Source organism: Schistocerca gregaria, chromosome 1, assembly GCF_023897955.1.
Source record: "Schistocerca gregaria isolate iqSchGreg1 chromosome 1, iqSchGreg1.2, whole genome shotgun sequence".
NCBI classification, from domain to species: domain Eukaryota; kingdom Metazoa; phylum Arthropoda; class Insecta; order Orthoptera; family Acrididae; genus Schistocerca; species Schistocerca gregaria.
The window spans coordinates 1,003,791,454-1,003,810,134 of record NC_064920.1 but is presented as its reverse complement, the minus strand read 5'-3'; the positions used below and the strand labels follow the sequence as shown (position 1 = coordinate 1,003,810,134).

General features: G+C 40.2%; 1 protein-coding gene across 2 annotated transcripts in view; it reads left to right on the top strand.

Moving 5' to 3' along the window:
- Window positions 1-18,681, top strand: part of LOC126278615 (uncharacterized) — a 77,234-nt gene that overhangs the window by 55,436 nt on the left and 3,117 nt on the right. Inside the window, exon 2 of one of the 2 annotated variants that reach the window (XM_049978859.1) lies at window positions 13,419-13,504. The exons of the other annotated variant lie outside the window; for it this stretch is intronic. The gene's annotated coding sequence lies outside the window, so the exon portion shown is untranslated. The remainder of the gene's footprint in view (window positions 1-13,418; window positions 13,505-18,681) is intronic. 2 annotated transcript variants of the gene reach the window in all.

The window sequence follows — 18,681 nt, the reverse complement described above, 5'->3', positions numbered from 1 at the left end:
TTAATTTGACTACATTCCATTATTCTCGTTTTGCTTTTGTTGGTGTTCATATTATATCGTCCTTTCAACACATGGTGCATTCCGTTCAACTGCTCTTACAGGTCCTTTGTCTCTGACAGAATTACAATTTCATCAGCAAACCTCAAAGTTTTTCTTTCTTCTCCAAGGATTTTAATTTCTACTCCAAATTTGTCTTTTGTTTCCCTTACTGCTTGCTCAATATATAGATTGAATAACATCAGGGATAGGCTACAACCCTGTCTCACTCTGTTCCCAACCACTGCTTCCATTTCATGCCCCTTGACTCTTATAACTGCCATGCAGTCAATATCTGTATGACCTTGAGAACCTGTCTATACCAACCATTGATGCTTCCTTTGAGTAACACTCAGGAGAAGTTCTCGGTACAGCTGCAGACATTCCACAAGATGGAGATGCCAACAAAGACTGCAGCAAAGCCACCTGATAATTCTGAAATGCATGATAGGTTATTTAATATATGTACTTACTGTGAACTCTGTAATCATTGTATTCCGTCAATGCAAAAATATGAAATTATCATGCTTAATTATATTTTTTGTGTATAGCTAGTATCAGAAAGTGACATTTTAATAGTAGTATATTGTAAGTAGTACAGTACTAGACCCAATGGACTCTACAAGATTTGAGTATTACCAAGTCACATTTGGTAATGGCATCTGATGTACTAGTTTAGGAATAATATGTAGTTTAGCTTTAGGAATGGTGAGGCTTGATGCATTCTGGGGCCACCACTGATTTGTAGGAGTAATATATTAGTAGTAGATGGAAATTAGATTTCATTTTTCTTTGAATTTTATGTTGAAATTTTGATGTAAGTTAAATGGTAATTATTTTGTTTGGCATTTGGTTTATTTGATGGTGGGCAACATTACTAATTTACACAATAATCTGCATGGTCTGCTAATAGAAACTAGACAGCCATCATTGTAATGTAGAAAATAAATAAATAAAAAGTATGCAGAAAGTGGTCATGTGCCTGCCTTCCTTGCCAGACAGTGAAACTGAATGTCACAAATTTTCTCCAAAAGGCATCTTTGCAGTACCTAAAGGCTGTGCGCCTGGAGTTGGTTGGACCTTTGCCAGAATCTATCAGCTTCAGATACATTCTGTTAGCCACTGACCATATGACACTGTGTGTTGAGGCCATTCCCTTACAGGATATAATGGCATGAGTGTTCAAAAACATATGTGTATCTTATTTTGGGTGCCTGTTATTTATCATGGCAGAAGAGAGGTGGCATTTCAAAATGCTTCTCATTGCAGAAATGTGCACATGGTGCCCAGTGCAATGTTTCCATACAACCACTTGTCACTCTCAAAGCAATGTCAGTTGTTGGAAAGGTGCTGAACCATGAAAGCCACTTTGATGTGGCACAATGCCCAATGGACTTGATACCATGTTCCTTGACATCAAGAAGGTATTTGCCATTGTCCCACACTGACGGTTATGAAAAAAATTCGAGCTTACCGAGTATCAGACCAGATTTGTGACTGGATTCAAGACTTCCTTGCAGACAGAACTCAACATGTCACTCTTAATGCAACAAAATTGACAGATGTAAAGATAATTTCTGAAATACCCCAAGGAAATGCTCCGTTACTGTTTACAGTGCATATAAATGATCTAATGAAAAGTGTCAAAAACTCTTTAAGATTGTTTGCAGGTAATGTTGTTATGTATAAGGAAGAAACAATATCAAAAGGCAGTATCAATTTGAAGAATGGCCTACAGAGGATTGATGAATGGTGTGGGTTCTGGCGGCTGACCCTGAATGTAAATAAATGTTAATATTTTATGCATACATCAGAAAAGGAATCCACTACTGTACAACAACACTACTGATGATAAATTCGGGAAACAGTATCTACCATAAAATATGTAGGAGTAACTATCCAGAGCAACGTTTACAAAGCTTTTGTTTGACTCATACTTGAGTATTATTCATCATTCTTGAATCCCTACAACTTTGGAATGACTTAAGAGATAGAGAAACCCAATAAAGAGTGGTACACTTTGTCAGGGGATTGTTTAGTAAGTGTGATAGCATTACAGAGATGTTCAACAAACTCCAGTGGCAGACAATACAAGAGAAGCATTGTGCGTCACGGAGAGGTTTACAACAGAAATTTCAAGAGAGTATTTTTGGGGAAAGGTTGAACAACATATTACTTCCTTCCATACACACTCTTACGAAATGACCACAAGGAGAAAATTTGAGAAATTAGGACTAATATAGAGGTGTACCATCAATCATTCTTTCCTCACACCATTCACAACTAGAACAGGGAAGGGGGATCCGTTAGTGGCTCCAGAAGCCCCCTCCACCAGACACTATCAGGCAGTTTGCAGAGTATTGCTGTTTATGTAGCTCTAGATGGACTCACACATTGCCATGGGTACTGGGTATGTGGACTGCATACAAAAATGACCTGTAATCCTTGCTCATAGAAAAATTGTATGGTGAATATTTCACACTGCTCGCTGACTTCCTCTTACCTTTTCTCTCATGACTACTTTAGAATTATTGTGGTTGGTACACAGAGTCAAACATTGCAGAGCTTACATTTGAATGCCATCTCCTCAAGCCCACAATGTATGTCAACTTTTGGTGCCCAGGGCACTATGGGACTAGGACACTTTGTGCAATAACTCAGCAACCATATTCTGTCTCCTACATAGGCCTCTGCTGGGAGGAGGGTGGGGCAGGGGGGGGGGGGGGGGAAGCCGACTTTGGTGCTGCAAGAAACTATGGATCCTTCAACCACTTCCAGCTCCATCAATGCAGAACTTCGCACAGGTAACACTAACTCAGTGCTGAGTTCAACGTCCATTCCCCTGCTTCAAAAGTCACTAATGATGACCACCCTGCTCCTGCTATGGCAGATCTCTTCACCATCCAGCATTTCTCCAAGATTACAAGTCTGAGTAGTATGTCACTCCTACTCAGACCATGGTGCTTTGCAGCCCTAGAGGGGTGGAAGGGATCTGTGGTGATGTTGACATCAATTGCCAAATCAATATTAGAAACTATGGACGAGTGTGTCTCTAGAGAGAAATCATTTTCTTTGCCCTCTTATTCCTAATTTCATCATGTGTTATGAGCTCTTGTCTCAATTGTTCTCTTATTACTGCATGTGTATTCAAATCAATAAATTGTATAATACATGGCAATCCCAATGTGTTACCCCCGGAAACCATCCTTGTTACCATTGATGCCAGTTCCTTATAAACAAGAATTCCGCACGTCCAGGGCCTCGCTGCGATGGAGCACTTCCTTTCACGCCAATCACCTGCCACCCTACCTAAAACCTCTTTCCTTATTACCTTAGCCAGCTTCATCCTGACCCACAACTTCTTCACTTTTGAAGGCCAGACATACCAACAATTAAAGGGAACAGCCATGGGTACCAGGATGGCCCCCTCGTACGCCAACCTACTCATGGGTCACTTAGAGGAAGCCTTCTTGGTTACCCAGGCCTGCCAACCCAAAGTTTGGTACAGATTTATTGATGACATCTTCACTATCTGGACTCACAGTGAAGAAGAACTCCATAATTTCCTCTCCAACCTCAACTCCTTTGGTTCCATCAGATTCACCTGGTCCTACTCCAAATCCCATGCCACTTTCCTTGACGTTGACCTCCATCTGTCCAACGGCCAGCTTCACACGTCTGTCCACATCAAACCCACCAACAAGCAACAGTACCTTCATTATGACAGCTGCCACCCATTCCACATCAAACGGTCCCTTCCCTACAGCCTAGGTCTTCGTGGCAAACGAATCTGCTCCGGTCTGGAATCCTTGAACCATTACACCAACAACATGAAAACAGCTTTCGCATCCCACAACTACCCTCCTGTCCTGGTACAGAAGCAAATAACCAGAGCCACTTTCTCATCCCCTAAAACCCAGAACCTCCCACAGAAGAACCATAAAAGTGCCCCACTTGTGACGATACTTTCCGGGACTGGACCAGACTCTGAATGTGGCTCTCCAGCAGGGATACGACTTCCTCAAATCCTGCCCTGAAATGCGATCGATCCTTCATGAAATCCTCCCCACTCCACCAAGAGTGTCTTTCCGCCATCCACCTAACCTTCGTAACCTCTTAGTTCATCCCTATGAAATCCCCAAACTACCTTCCCTACCCTCTGGCTCCTACCCTTGTAACCGCCCCCGGTGTAAAACCTGTCCCATGCACCCTCCCACCACCACCTACTCCAGTCCTGTAACCTGGAAGGTGTACACGATCAAAGACAGAGCCACGTGTGAAAGCACCCACGTGATTTACCAACTGACCTGCCTACACTGTGAAGCTTTCTATGTGGTAATGACCAGCAACAAACTGTCCATTCACATGAATGGACACAGGCAAACAGTGTTTGTTGGTAATAAGGATCACCCTGTGGCTAAACATGCCTTGGTGCACGGCCAGCACATCGTGGCACAGTGTTACATCATCTGAGTTATCTAGATACTTCCCACTAACGCCAATCTGTCAGAAATCCGGAGATGGGAACTTGCCCTTCAGTATATCCTCTCTTCTCGATGTGCGCCAGGCCTCAACCTCCGCTAATTTCAAGTTGCCGCCGCTCATACCTCACCTGTCTTTCAACAACTTCTTTGCCTCTGAATTTCCGCCTCGACTGACATCTCTGCCCGAACTCTTTGCCTTTACAAATGTCTGCTTGTGTCTGTGTATGTGCAGATGGATATGTGTGTGTCTTCCGGGATTGGGGTGACTCCTTGCCCTCTCCCTTGAGGCCCGCATCCTTTCGTCTTTCCCTCTCCTTCCCTCTTTCCTGAGGGGGCAGCCGTTGGTTGCGAGGGCTGCAATTTTGTGTGTGTGTTTGTGTTTGTTTGTGTGTCTGTCGACCTGCCGGCACTTTTGTTTGGTAAGTCACATCATCTTTGTTTTTAGATACATTTTTCACACGTGGTTTGTTTCCCTATATATATATATAATAGAAAGAAACTTCCACATGGGAAAAATATATTAAAAACAAAGATTCCAAGACTTACCAAGCGGGAAAGCGCCGGTAGAGAGGCACAATGAATAAAACACACAGAATTTCGAGCTTTCGCAACCGGCGGCTGCTTCGTCAGGAAAGAGGGAAGGAAAAGGAAAGATGAAATGATGTGGGTTTTAAGGGAGAGGGTAAGGAGTCATTCCAATCCCAGGAGCGGAAAGACTTACCTTAGGGGGAAAAAAGGACACGTGTACACTCGCACACACACACATATTCATAAGCACATACACAGACACAAACAGACATTTGTAAAGGTGACTCCTTACCCTCTCCCTTAAAACCCACATCCTTTCGTCTTTCCCTCTCCTTCCCTCTTTCCTGAAGAAGCAACCGTCGGTTGCGAAAGCTAGAAATTCTGTGTGTGTGTCTGATTTATTGTGCCTGTCTACTGGCGCTTTCCCGCTTGGTAAGTCTTGGAATCTTTGTTTTTAATATAGTTTTCCCATGTGGAAGTTTCTTACTATTTTTTATATATATTCGGGCTTTTGCAACCAACAGTTGCTTCTTCAGGGGGGGGGGGAGGGATGGGGGGATGTTGGTTTTGGGGGGGAGGGTGGGGAGTCGTTCCAGTCCCGGGAGTGGGGGTACTTGCCTTGGGTGCAAAAAAGGACCCTTTTCCCCTTAAGGTAAGTCTTTCCACTCCCGGGATTGGAATGACTCCTTACCCTCCCCCTTAAAACCCACATCCTTTCGTCTTTCCCTCTCCTTCCCTCTTTTCTGAAGAAGCAACCATTGGTTGCGAAAGCTTGAACTTTGTATGTATGTTTGTTTCTGTTTTTGTTTGTGTGTCTATCGACGTGCCAGTGCTTTTGTTACAAGTCCTTTGTGTGTGTCTATATATATATTAAAAACAAAGATTCCAAGACTTACCAAGCGGGAAAGCGCCGGTAGATAGGCACAATAAATAAAACGCAAAACACACACACACAGAATTTCGAGCTTTCGCAACAGGCGGCTGCTTCGTCAGGAAAGAGGGAAGGAAAAGGAAAGATGAAAGGATGTGGGTTTTAAGGGAGAGGGTAAGGAGTCATTCCAATCCCGGGAGTGGAAAGACTTACCTTAGGGGGAAAAAAGGATAGGTATATACTCACTCACACACACACACACACACACACACACACACACACACACACACACACACACACACACACATATCCATCCATACATACACAGACACAAGCAGACATAAATAAGGGAGAGGGTAAGGAGTCGCCTTTACAAATGTCTGCTTGTGTCTGTGTATTTGCGGATGGATATGTGTGTGTGTGCGAACGTACACCTGTCCTTTTTTCCCCCTAAGGTAAATTTTTTTGCTCCCGGGATTGGAATGACTCCTTACCCTCTCCCTTAAAACGCACATCCTTTCATCTTTCCCTCTCCTTCCCTCTTTCCTGACGAAGCAGCCGCCGGTTGCGAAAGCTCGAAATTCTGTGTGTGTGTTTGTGCATTTTATTTATTGTGATTAGATTAGATTAGATTAGATTAATACTTGTTCCATAGATCATGAATACGACACTTCGTAATGATGTGGAACGTGTCAGGTTAATAAAAGATGTCTGTACAAGAAATTACATTACACAAAATATTGCATGACACTAATGATTAAGGTTTTTTTTTTTTTTTTTTTTTTTTTTTTTTTACTTACTTTATATCTAAAAATTCAGCCAATGAGTAGAAGGAGTTGTCATCTAGAAATTCTTTTAATTTATTTTTAAATGTTAGTTGGCTATCTGTCAGGCTTTTGATGCTGTTTGGTAGGTGCCCAAAGACTTTTGTGGCAGCATAATTTACCCCTTTCTGTGCCAAAGTCAGATTTAACCCTGCATAGTGAAGATCATCCTTTCTCCTGGTGTTATAGGTATGCACACTGCTATTACTTTTGAATTGGGTTGGATTATTATCAACAAATTTCATAAGGGAATATATATACTGTGAGGTTACTGTGAGGATCCCTAGATCCTTAAATAGATGTCTGCAGGATGACCGTGGGTGGGCTCCAGCAATTATTCTGATTACACGTTTTTGTGCAATGAATACTTTTCTACTCAACGATGAATTACCCCAGAATATGATGCCATACGAAAGCAGTGAATGAAAGTAGGCATAGTAAGCTAATTTACTGAGATTCTTATCACCAAAATTTGCAATAACCCTAATAGCATACGTAGCTGAACTCAGACGTTTCAGCAGACCATCAATGTGTTGCTTCCAGTTTAACCTCTCATCAATGGACACACCTAAAAATTTTGAAAATTCTACCTTAGCTACAGACTTCTGTTCAAATTCTATATTTATTACTGGAGTTTTGCCATTTACTGTACGGAACTGTATATACTGTGTTTTATCAAAATTTAAAGAGAGTCCGTTTGCTGAGAACCACTTAATAATTTTGTGAAAAACATCATTTACAATTACATCACTTAGTTCTTGGTTTTTGGATGTTATTACTATACTTGTATCATCAGCAAAAAGAACTAACTTTGCATCTTCATCAATGTGGAATGGTAAGTCATTAATGTATATCAAGAACAGTAAAGGACCTAAGACCGAACCCTGTGGGACCCCGTGCTTGATAGCACCCCAGTTTGAGGAATCAGCTGTTTTAACATTACACGAACCACTTATTTCAACTTTCTGCATTCTTCCAGTTAAGTATGAATTAAACCATTTGTGCACTGCCCCACTCAAACCATAATGATTTAGCTTATCTAAAAGAATTCCATGATTTACACAATCAAAGGCCTTTGAGAGATCACAAAAAATACCAATGGGTGATGTCCGGTTATTCAGAGCATTTAATATTTGATCAGTGAAAGCATATATAGCATTTTCTGTTGAAAAGCCTTTCTGAAAACCAAACTGACATTTTGTTAGTACTTTATTTTTACAAATATGGGAGGCTACTCTTGAATACATTACTTTCTCAAAAATTTTTGATAGAGCTGTCAGAAGAGAGATTGGGCGGTAGTTGTTGACATCCGACATATCCCCCTTTTTATGCAATGGTTTTACAATGGCATATTTCAGTCTATCAGGGAAAACACCCTGCTCCAAAGAGCTATTACATACGTGGCTGAGAATTCTACTTATCTGTGGGGAACAAGCTTTAAGTACTTTGCTGGAAATGCCATCAATTCCGTAAGAGCTTTTACTTTTCAGTGAGTTTATTATTTTACTGATTTCAGAGGGAGAGGTTGGTGGAATTACAGCTGTTTCAAACTGTGCAGGTATGGCCTCTTCTATTAATAGCCTTGCCTCTTCTAGTGAAGATCTAGATCCTATTTTCTCCACAACATTTAAAAAATGATTATTCAAAATATTTTCAATTTCTGATTGTTTGTTAGTGCACTTGTCATTCAATTTTGCTTATCTACTGGCGCTTTCCCGCTTGGTAAGTCTTGGAATCTTTGTTTTTAATATATATCAGAAAGCGTCAGTATTTTGTTGTAGACAACTGGCTGAAAAACTTTTGAAAAGACTAGAAGGAGTGAAAGAAACGGATAATTAGAAGTGAGTCAGATGTTATTACTGTATATTTCACTCTGTGTGAAAACGTGCCTTGAGTATTTGACTAACTGCAAAGATAGCTAAAGGGCAGTCCAATCAAGCTAGCACAAAATATTACAATTTGCTAGAAGCATTACAAGAGTCGGGTAAGTAAGTTCTCTCTGGCAACAATTGCTTTCATAAACTGCTTAGGGGTCGTATTTATGAAACTGATGACTGTCATTCATTCATTCATTCATTCACTGTATTGCCTATATCCCACAAAGAAGTGTGAATAGAGTATGCTATACATTAACAAAAGACATAAGAATTTAATTGTTACATTGCATTATAAAAAACTGTTGTGTCCATCAGCAAAATGAAGTGGATGAACACACTAGAACTTATCAAACACTATAGAATCAGTAAGACATAAATTTGTTTATGTACAAACAGTGGAAACTCCAGGTAGGAATATCAACAATGTAGGAAAAGATAGATTGCCACTTACCATAAAGAAGATGTGTGAAGCAGCAGAAAGCACAGTTAAAAAGACATTTACATCAGGCCTTTTGGCCATGGCCTTTATCAGCAAAAGAGTAACTTCAGTCATACACACGAGCACATACGCACCATGCACATAGATATGACTACCACTGTGCAGGGACTATAATGCCAACAGGCACAGCATCAGGAGGTCGTAGGGCAAGGTTGTGGGGGAAAAAGAACAGGAGTGAGGAAAGATGAATGGGTGTTGGCAAGGGGCAACAAACACAAAGACTGGGAGATGAGAATGGGGAAGAGATGATGGGGTGGAGGGGGTGGAAACTGCTGGGTGGGTGGTGTGGGGACAATATGTTACTGCAGGTTGAGGCCAGGATATTATGAGAGCAGAGTATGTGTTGTAAGGATAACTCCCATCTGAACAGTTCAGGAAAGCTGGTTGTGGAGGGGAGGATCCAGTATGGCTCAGGTAATGAAGCAGCCATTGAAATCGAGTGTGTTATGTTCAGATGCATGTTGTGCCACAGGGTGGTCTACTTTGCTCTTGGCCACTGTTTGGTGGTGGCTGCTCATCTTGGTGGACAGGTGGTTGGTAGTCATGACAATATAAAAAGCTGGACAATGACTGCAGCAGAACTGGTAAATGACATGCCTGGTTTGACAGGTGGCCCTGCCTCTGATGGGATAGGATAAGCCTGTGACGACTGGAATATGAAATGCTAGGTGGATGGATTGGGCACCTCATGCACCTGGATCTTCCACAGGGATATGATCCTTGTGGCAATGAGTGGGGATTAGGACGTCATGGAGGTTGGATGGGCAATGGAGCACGACTTTAGGTGGGATGCAAAGGATCTTGGGTAAGATGTCCCTCATTTCAGGGCACAATGATAGGTAATCGAAGCCTTGGTGAAAGATAGGTTTCAGTTTTATTTATTGTTCCGTGGGACCAAATTAAGGAGAAGTCTCCATGGTCATGGAACAAGTCAATACATAAAATTATAACACGATATTAGAAACTGATAAAATGAAATATTAAAAACATATTCAGGTGACAAGTAAGTTTAAATAAAGAAAATCAACAATGTAACACAGGAATTTGCTTAATTATTTAGATCTTCCAGGAGCTCCTCGACAGAATAGAAGGAGTGAGCCATGAGAAAACTCTTCAGTTTAGACTTAAAAAGAGTTTGGGCTACTGCTAAGAGTTTTGAGTTCTTGTGGTAGCTTATTGAAAATGGATGCAGCAGAATACTGCACTCCTTTCTGCACAAGAGTCAAGGAAGTGCATTCCACATGCAGATTGGATTTCTGCTTAGTATTAACTGAGTGAAAGCTGCAAACTCTTGGGAATAGGCTAATATTGCAAACAACAAACGACATTAATGAAAATATATACTGTGAGGGCAATGTCAGAATTCCCAGACTACTGAATAGGGGTCGACAAGAGGTTCTTGAACTTACACCACATATAGCTCGAACAGCCCATTTTTGAGCCAAAAATACCCTTTTTGAATCAGAAGAATTACCCCAAAATATAATACCGTACGACATAAGCGTATGAAAATATTTTTCATGTTGAAGTGTCACTTATTTCAGATACTGTTCTAATGGTAAATAAAGCAGCATTTAGTTTCTGAACAAGATCCTGGACATGGGCTTCCCACAACAGCTTACTATCTATCCGAACGCCTAGGAAATTGAACTGTTCCGTCTCGCTTATAATATGCCCATTCTGTCTGATCAAAATATCAGTTCTTGTTGAATTGTGAGTTAGAAACTGTAAAAACTGAGTCTTACTGTGATTTAACATCAAATTATTTTCGAGAAGCCACGAACTTATTTCGTGAACTACATTATTTGATACTGAATCAATATTACACACAAGATCCTTCACTACCAAGCTGGTGTCATCAGCAAACAGAAATATTTTTGAATCACCTGTAATACTAGAAGGCATATCATTTATATAAATAAGAAACAGCAGTGGCCCCAGCACCGACCCTTGGGGAACGCCCCACTTAACAGTGCCCCATTGTGACTGAACATCACTACCATTGTCAATGTTGCCGCTTTCTGCTCTTAAGAGGCGAACCAATTGTAAGCTACTCCCCTTACTCCATAATGGTCCAACTTCTGCAATAATATTTTGTGGTCAACACAGTCAAAAGTCTTCGTTAAATCAAAGAAAACTCCTAGCGTTCGCAACCTTTTATTTAATCCATCCAAAACCTCACAGAGAAAAGAGAATACAGCATTTTCAGTTGTTAAACCATTTCTAAAACCAAACTGAACATTTGACAGCAAATTATGTGAATTTAAATGCTCCAGTAACCTTGTATATACAACCTTCTCGATAACTTTAGCAAACACCGATGGCATAGAAATAGGTCTATAATTGTCAATATTACCCCTGTCTCCCTTTTTATAAAGTGACTTCACTACCAAGGTTCTTGAACTTGTTCCAGTCCGTGATGGCACTGGGTGCTTTAAGGGGCACTCCCTTGTGCCTGGTTCTTGGGAGTGGTGGCAGGATAGGAGATGTGAGGGGTAAAGGCATGGGAGATCTGTTTGTGGACTAGGTCTGGGGGATAGTGCCTGCCTGTTATGGCCTTTGTAAGATCCCCGACATACTGAGCAAAGGAATCCTCGTCACTGCAGATACACCATCTCTGCGTGACAAGGCTGTATGGGAGGGATTTTTTTAGTGTGGAAGGGCTGACAGCTGTTGAAATGCAGGTACTGTTGGTGATTGGTGACTTCAGTGTGGACAGAGGTGCAGATGGAACCATCAGAGAGGAGGAGGTCAACATCTAGGAAGGTTGCATGTGGGGTTGAGGGCCACGTGAAGCAGATATGAGACAAAATGTTCAGGTTGTGTAGGACTGAAGATAGGGTGTGTAATTTACCAGCATGTCACCATACATACACATCTCATTTGACTGTGAACCAAGTGAGCTTCGTACAAAAAGTTGTCCATTCTATTTAGCTTTATTTATTACCAGTGACAGCGGATTTATTTGAGGTGCAGGACTGGGTATGCTAATAAAACTAAACTAAACTCCATCTGAACAGGCCGTGAAGGCCCAACTGTACTGACTGGCCACTGTGTCGTCCTCAGCCCACAGGTGTCACTGGGTGTGTGTATATGGAAGGGCATGTGGCCAGCACACCACTCTCCCAGCCGTATGTCTGTTTACAAGACTGGAGGCACTACTTCTTGATCAAGAAGCTCCTCAGTTTGCCTCACAAGGGATGAGTGCACCCTACTTGCCAACAGCACTTGGCAGACCAGATGGTCACCCATCCAGATGCTAGCCCAGCCTAACAGTGCTTAACTTCGGTAATGTGACAGAAATCAGCATTACCATTGTGGCAAGGCTGTTGGCAGATATGTTGATATTCAATATGAATATTTTTTTTCAGGCACAAAATATTCAGAATACATTACAAATTTTGGGCATAACATACCTGTTTCCAAGCGCATAATTTCCATAGTACAGAGTGGGTGATCAGTAAAACTGAATACCAGAAGGTGGATATTTTTTGCCTGAAGTATGCTGTGTGGTTTTCAGAACATTTTTTTTAATTGAGATGGTCATCTATATTGGAACTAAATTTTTTCCATTCACATGTTGAGCATGGGAAGAGTGATTCTCTGAATGCCTCTGTGCATGCAGTAATTATTCCAATCTTATCCTCACGACCCCTCTGTGAGTGATACGTAGGGGGTCGTAGTGTATCACTAGAGTAATCATTTAAAGCTTGTTCTTGAACCTTTGTTAATAGACTTTGTCGGCATAGTTGACATCTGTCTTAAAGAGTCCATCAGTTCAGTTCCTTCAGTATCTCTGTGTCATTCTCCACCTGATTAAGCAAACCTATGACCATTCATGCTGCTCTTCTCTGTATGTTCAATATCACCTGTTGGTTCCATCTTGTATGTGTCCCACACATTTGAGCTATATTCTAGGATGGGTTGCATAAGTGTTTTTTAAGCTATCTTCTAGCTGTATGAGTTGGCAGATTCCAAGAGTGACTCACTGATATTATACTCATAGGATACTATGTTTTTTTTTCATTTTGTGAAGTGCAAAATGTTATATTTCTGAATGTTAGAGCATGTTGCCAATCTCTGCACCATGCTCAAATCTTATAAAGATGTGACTGAATATATATGCAGTTTCTCTAAGATAGTGCTTCATTGTAGATAACTAAATCATCTGCAAAAAGCCTGATTTTACTAATAATATTGCCTGCAAGGTCATTAATACACAACAGCAAGGGCCCCAATTCACTTCCTTGGGGCACATCCGAAGTTGGTTCTACATCTGAAGATGACTTTCCATCTAAGATAACATGCTGTATCCTGAAACTTCCTGGCAGATTAAAACTGTGTGCTGGACCAAGACTCGAACTTGGGACCTTTGCCTTTCGCGGGCAAGTGCTCTCTCAGTTGGTAGAGCACTTGCCTGTGAAAGGCAAAGGTCCCGAGTTCGATTCTCGGTCCAGCACACAGTTTTAATCTGCCAGGAAGTTTCATATCAGCGCACACTCTGCTGCAGAGTAAAAATCTCATTCTGGATCCTGTATCCTCCCTACCAAAAAGTCCTCAGTCCCGTCACAAATTTCACTTGATACCCCCATATGATCATACTTTAGACAATAAGTGCAGGTTCAGTACCGAGTTAAATGCTTTTCGGAAATCAAGGAGCACTGAATCTCCCTTGCTGCCTTGATCAAAAGCTTTCAGAACCTCATGTGAGAAAAGTGTGAATTGGTTTTCACATAAACAATTTTTTTCAAAAACCGTGCTGGTTGGCATTGAAGATACCTCATAATGTTTGAGCTCAGAATATCTTCTAAGAATCTACAACAAATCAGTGTCATGGATATTGGATGGTAGTTTTGTGGCTCATTTCTACTACCCTTCTTGTAGACAAGTGTGACCTGTGCCTTTTTCCAAAAACTGGGCATGGTTTTTTTTATTCAAGGGATCTATGATAGATGTTTGTGAGAAGAGGGGCTAACTCAACTGCAAATTTACTACAGTATTTGACTAGGATTCCATTGTGGCCTGGAGCTTTGTTCAATTTTAACAATTTCAGCTGTTTCTCAACACCACTGACACTAATACTTATTTAATTCATCTTAGCAGTGGTAAGAGAATTAAATTGGGGAGATTATCCTGGGTTTTCCTTTTTAGAGGAACATTTGAAAATGGAGTTGAGCAATTCAGCTTTTGCTTTGCTACCCTCAATTTCAGTCCCTGTCTCATTCGTTCTAGGGACTGGACTAGGTGCCACTAGCAGCCTTTATATATGACCAGAATTTATTTGGATTTCTTTGGAATGTAATTTGACAATATTCTGCTGTGGTAGTCATTGAAGGCATCACACATTGTTCTTTGGACAGCCAAAAGTATTTTATTCAGCATTTCTCTATCTATAGACCTATGCTTTATTTTACGCCTAATATGCAGTAATATCTGTTTCTATACAAGTTTCTTTACAGTGATTGGATACCATACCACAGAGGGTCCCTCCCATTGTGAACTAATCCACTGTATGTATCTGTCCAGTATGTGGTCAACTACTCTTTCACACTTGAGGCAGATTCCCTACACATGCTCCTGACCTGTGCTGAAAGTTCCACGTTCCTCATTTAAAGATGACATTACTAATTTTTTATCTAGTTTACTGAAGATATATACCATTTTGCTTGTTTTAGTTGTCCTTTGGCACAACCACATGGTCACTGACACCAGTTTCGATGTGGATATCCTCAAAGAGGACAGGTCTATTTGTTTCATTATATTTCCTTCATGAGTAGGGTTTCTTACTATTTGTTCTAGGTAGTTTTCAGAGAGGACATTTAAAATATTTCACAGGATGTCTTATCACGCCCACCACTACCAAAACTATAATTTTCCCAATTAATTGGGATATCTTGCTGTGTACACTGTACTAAAACAAACTGCATTGTTCCTACACTCTCAATACACCATGAGCATTTTGGCTTCTTCTGCACTGGTAAATCCTATCGTCCACTAATCACCTACTGCATGGACTGTTCCACACTAACTGATCAGCATGTCGCAATACACTCAAGGATCACACAAGCATACTGTAAGCAAATGTAACAACATATTACCTAGCAATTACGTAGGTTGAAAGGCACAAACAAGTGTAGGTATGGAACGTTTTAAAGTATGATATATCATAAATGGCTTGCACTAAAATCCTGCAACAAACACCACTGACATTCTAATGTACCCTACTTTTAGTCTGTTATTATCAATCGACATTTTTCCATTGAAAAACTGTATGTTTTTCTAAGAATTATTACAATTTGTTTATTGACTGACAATATGAGTCCCTGCCTACCAAGCAGTTCAGTGAAAAGTGCTCATCAGTAGCACTTTTCATTTTTGCAATATTTGTGCTGCAAATTTTAGGTGATTCACTCTGTATAAATTTGAACACTAGATAACGCAACCTGTCTCTTGAACTCTTAATGTTATTTCTTAGTCATCTGTTTGTTATCAAATCCATCCAGCACTTCTTCAGTCATGGCTGGCACTCATATGCACAGCGTGTACTGAAAATCTGGTGTTAACGAACAATGAACAGATTTTAATCACTAGTACAATTCCATCAAATAAAAAGTCCTATGTGCAAATGAATTTGCTTCACTTTGTTTTTCTGTCTTTCATTTAGATCAAAGTTGTACAGCAGATTTGGCATCTATCCAATTTTGAATATAAAATAAGAAATGTTGAAGGATACTACAGCCAGCCAAAAATGTTTTCAGAAGGCATTTGTTTCATTGCCATAAGTAGTTTTGGACATTTGTGTCTATCTTTTGATGTCTAAATTTCCATTTCTTATGTAGAAATGTTTTCAGCAAAACATCACCTATTGCTCTGCAATGTGAGAAATATTGAGGCACCAAGCACAAAATTTGATGGCGTACAATAGCTTAAAACAAAAAAAAATCTTAACTTATGCTACATATGTAGCTTGACAATAAAGAAAGTAATGGAGCTAAGTCAGTTTCCAGGTGCTCTGGTTATTGAATCTTTTGTACTCACTTCAAAATATGAATTTTTGTAAATCCATGTAACAGACCTAAAGCCCCAATAAGACCTTTATGCTAGTGATGCTAACAACTATTGCTGATTTAATACTGTATTCTGGTATCTATTAACGAAAACCATTATTACAAATTTTCCTTCATCACTTACTTGCAAAAATGCTGACTATATAGGATTTATTTAGACATACCATCAAACGGGGTGATTTTGGACCCCGGGGCGAATTCGGATAGTATGGCTTATTTACTCTTTCTCACTGCATAGAAACAAAGAGTTACTTATTTTAACGTCCATGTGTCAGTTATTTTAAGCACAAGATTGCATTTATCGCTTTCCACAACTTTTATTTTGCATTAATTGTTTCCCTAGGTGAATAACTGATGAACAGTGTCAGTGTTAAAAATCCATGCATTATCGTAAAGTGGAAACTTTATATTGTTGTGCTGAGTGGGAAGTTATTGTAACTGTAATTGTCGACATGCTCAGTAGCTAACAGCATTGAGACAATTTCTGCACAAGTTTGTCGAGTTTCTCATGCAAGGTTATAAAATAATGATGGTTTTTGTAAAACTGTGTACTGTGGGGGGTGATTTCGGACAATGCCATATAAGAGCAGGAGAGGTGCTACAGTACGGTGTAATTATGACCCGGAACTTTTAGATGAGTCTGTTCGTGATATTCAGAGTGGTACATTATCATACAGAAAAGCATGTGACTTTTATGGTATACCTAAATCAACCCTACAAAATAGAGTGCAGGAAGCACATCTGAAAAAAATGGGAGGACAGCCAGTGCTAAATAAAGAAGAAGAAGAAATGTTGAAGCAAGGTATTTAGAGGGCTGCACATTGGGGATTTCCCTTCATTAAATTGGATATTAGATATTTAGTTAAAGGCTATTTTGATAATCTGGCCGAAAAGAGAAGAAATTTCATAATAATTTGCCAGGGGAAGAATGGCTGCATTTATTCCTCAAACAACAATCAGAAGATCTTTCCATTTGCTTATGCGAAAAAATTAAACGAGCTCGTGCAGAAGTGAACAAAGAGACTGCTAAGATGTTTTTCTCCAATATCAAGGCAAAGCTGGAAAATCTCCTACCTAGCAACACGATAAACTATGATGAAACCAACATGTCAGATGATCCAGGCAAGCAGCAGATGATTACGAAATGAGGGAGTAAGCATGCTGAAAAAGTGATGGACTCATCAAAATCTAGTGTCTCAATAATGATGGCAGCTAATGCTGATGGTAAACTGCTTCCTCCGTATGTCCTTTACAAATGAGAGCATTTGTGGGACATGTGGCAAGAAGATGGACCACAACGAACCTGTTTCAATAGGAACAAAAGTGGATGGTTTGACCTGCCAGTATTTGAAGACTGGTTCTTCACAACTGCTTTGCCCTATTTGAAAAGGCTAAATGGGCCAACAGTCATGATTGGAGACAACTTATCCAGTCGTGTCTCTTTACGTGATATTGAAGAGTGTGAGCGGAACAATATTTCATTCATTCACCTTCTCTCCCCCCCCCCCCCCCCCCCAATACCACGCACCTCCTCCAATCACTCAATGTAAGCTTCTTCAGGCCAATGAAAGCAGCGTGGCGAGCTGTCCCACACTTGTGGGACCATTTCCAAGGATGCGTTCCAATCTCTTCTGAAGCAGACACTGATTAAGATTTCAGCAAACTCCAAGGAAAACATAAAGGGTGGATTTCACATCATGGGCCTAATCCCTTTTGATCCAGATCATGTCTTATGAAAATTGCCTAATAATGAGGAGGGCCAGCAAAGCAATGCAGATGCATGGTCTTCCACTTTTGAAGAAACACTCAAAGAAATTCGTTATCCTCCAAACAAGCTTGGCAGCTTCTGCCACCACTACAAACTAGATGTTCAACATGGAAAATCAATCACTGGCTAAGATTTTCAAGGAAACGAAAACAGTGCTGTAACAAGTGACAGTGCTTCTAACAGTAGTGAAAGTGGAAATGACACATCATACAATGAAGTTTTACTGCTGAAAGAAAAGGCTTTTCTTGTTGCACAGTACAAATATAAATGTGGAAACAAGGAGCAAACAAGGCAGTATCTTGGAGTGGCCACAAATGTTGGTGCTACGCAAGTAAATGAGAATTCTTGCACCAACATGAGAACAGTAAAAACATATTTGTGTTTTCTAATGTCCCTGATGAAGACACAATACAAAAATTGCAAATTTCGAGAATACTTCCCACACCAGTTGAGAAGAGGGGAATGTGCTTTAGACTCGAAGACAATCATTTATTTCAAGTGTTTACAACTTAATTTAGAATGATGAGTAAGAAAAAGTATTTTGACCTTTTACTTAAATTACTTTGTTCGTTTCTGTCTGTTTCTAATATTTCAGTTAAGAACTGTAAAAAGTTTTTATTAAAATTCTTGCAAAATAAAAGCTTATCTGTAATATATAACATTCATTATATCATTCCATATCACTTATTTGTAACAAAGGGCTACCTTAAAATGTATAAAAGTCACC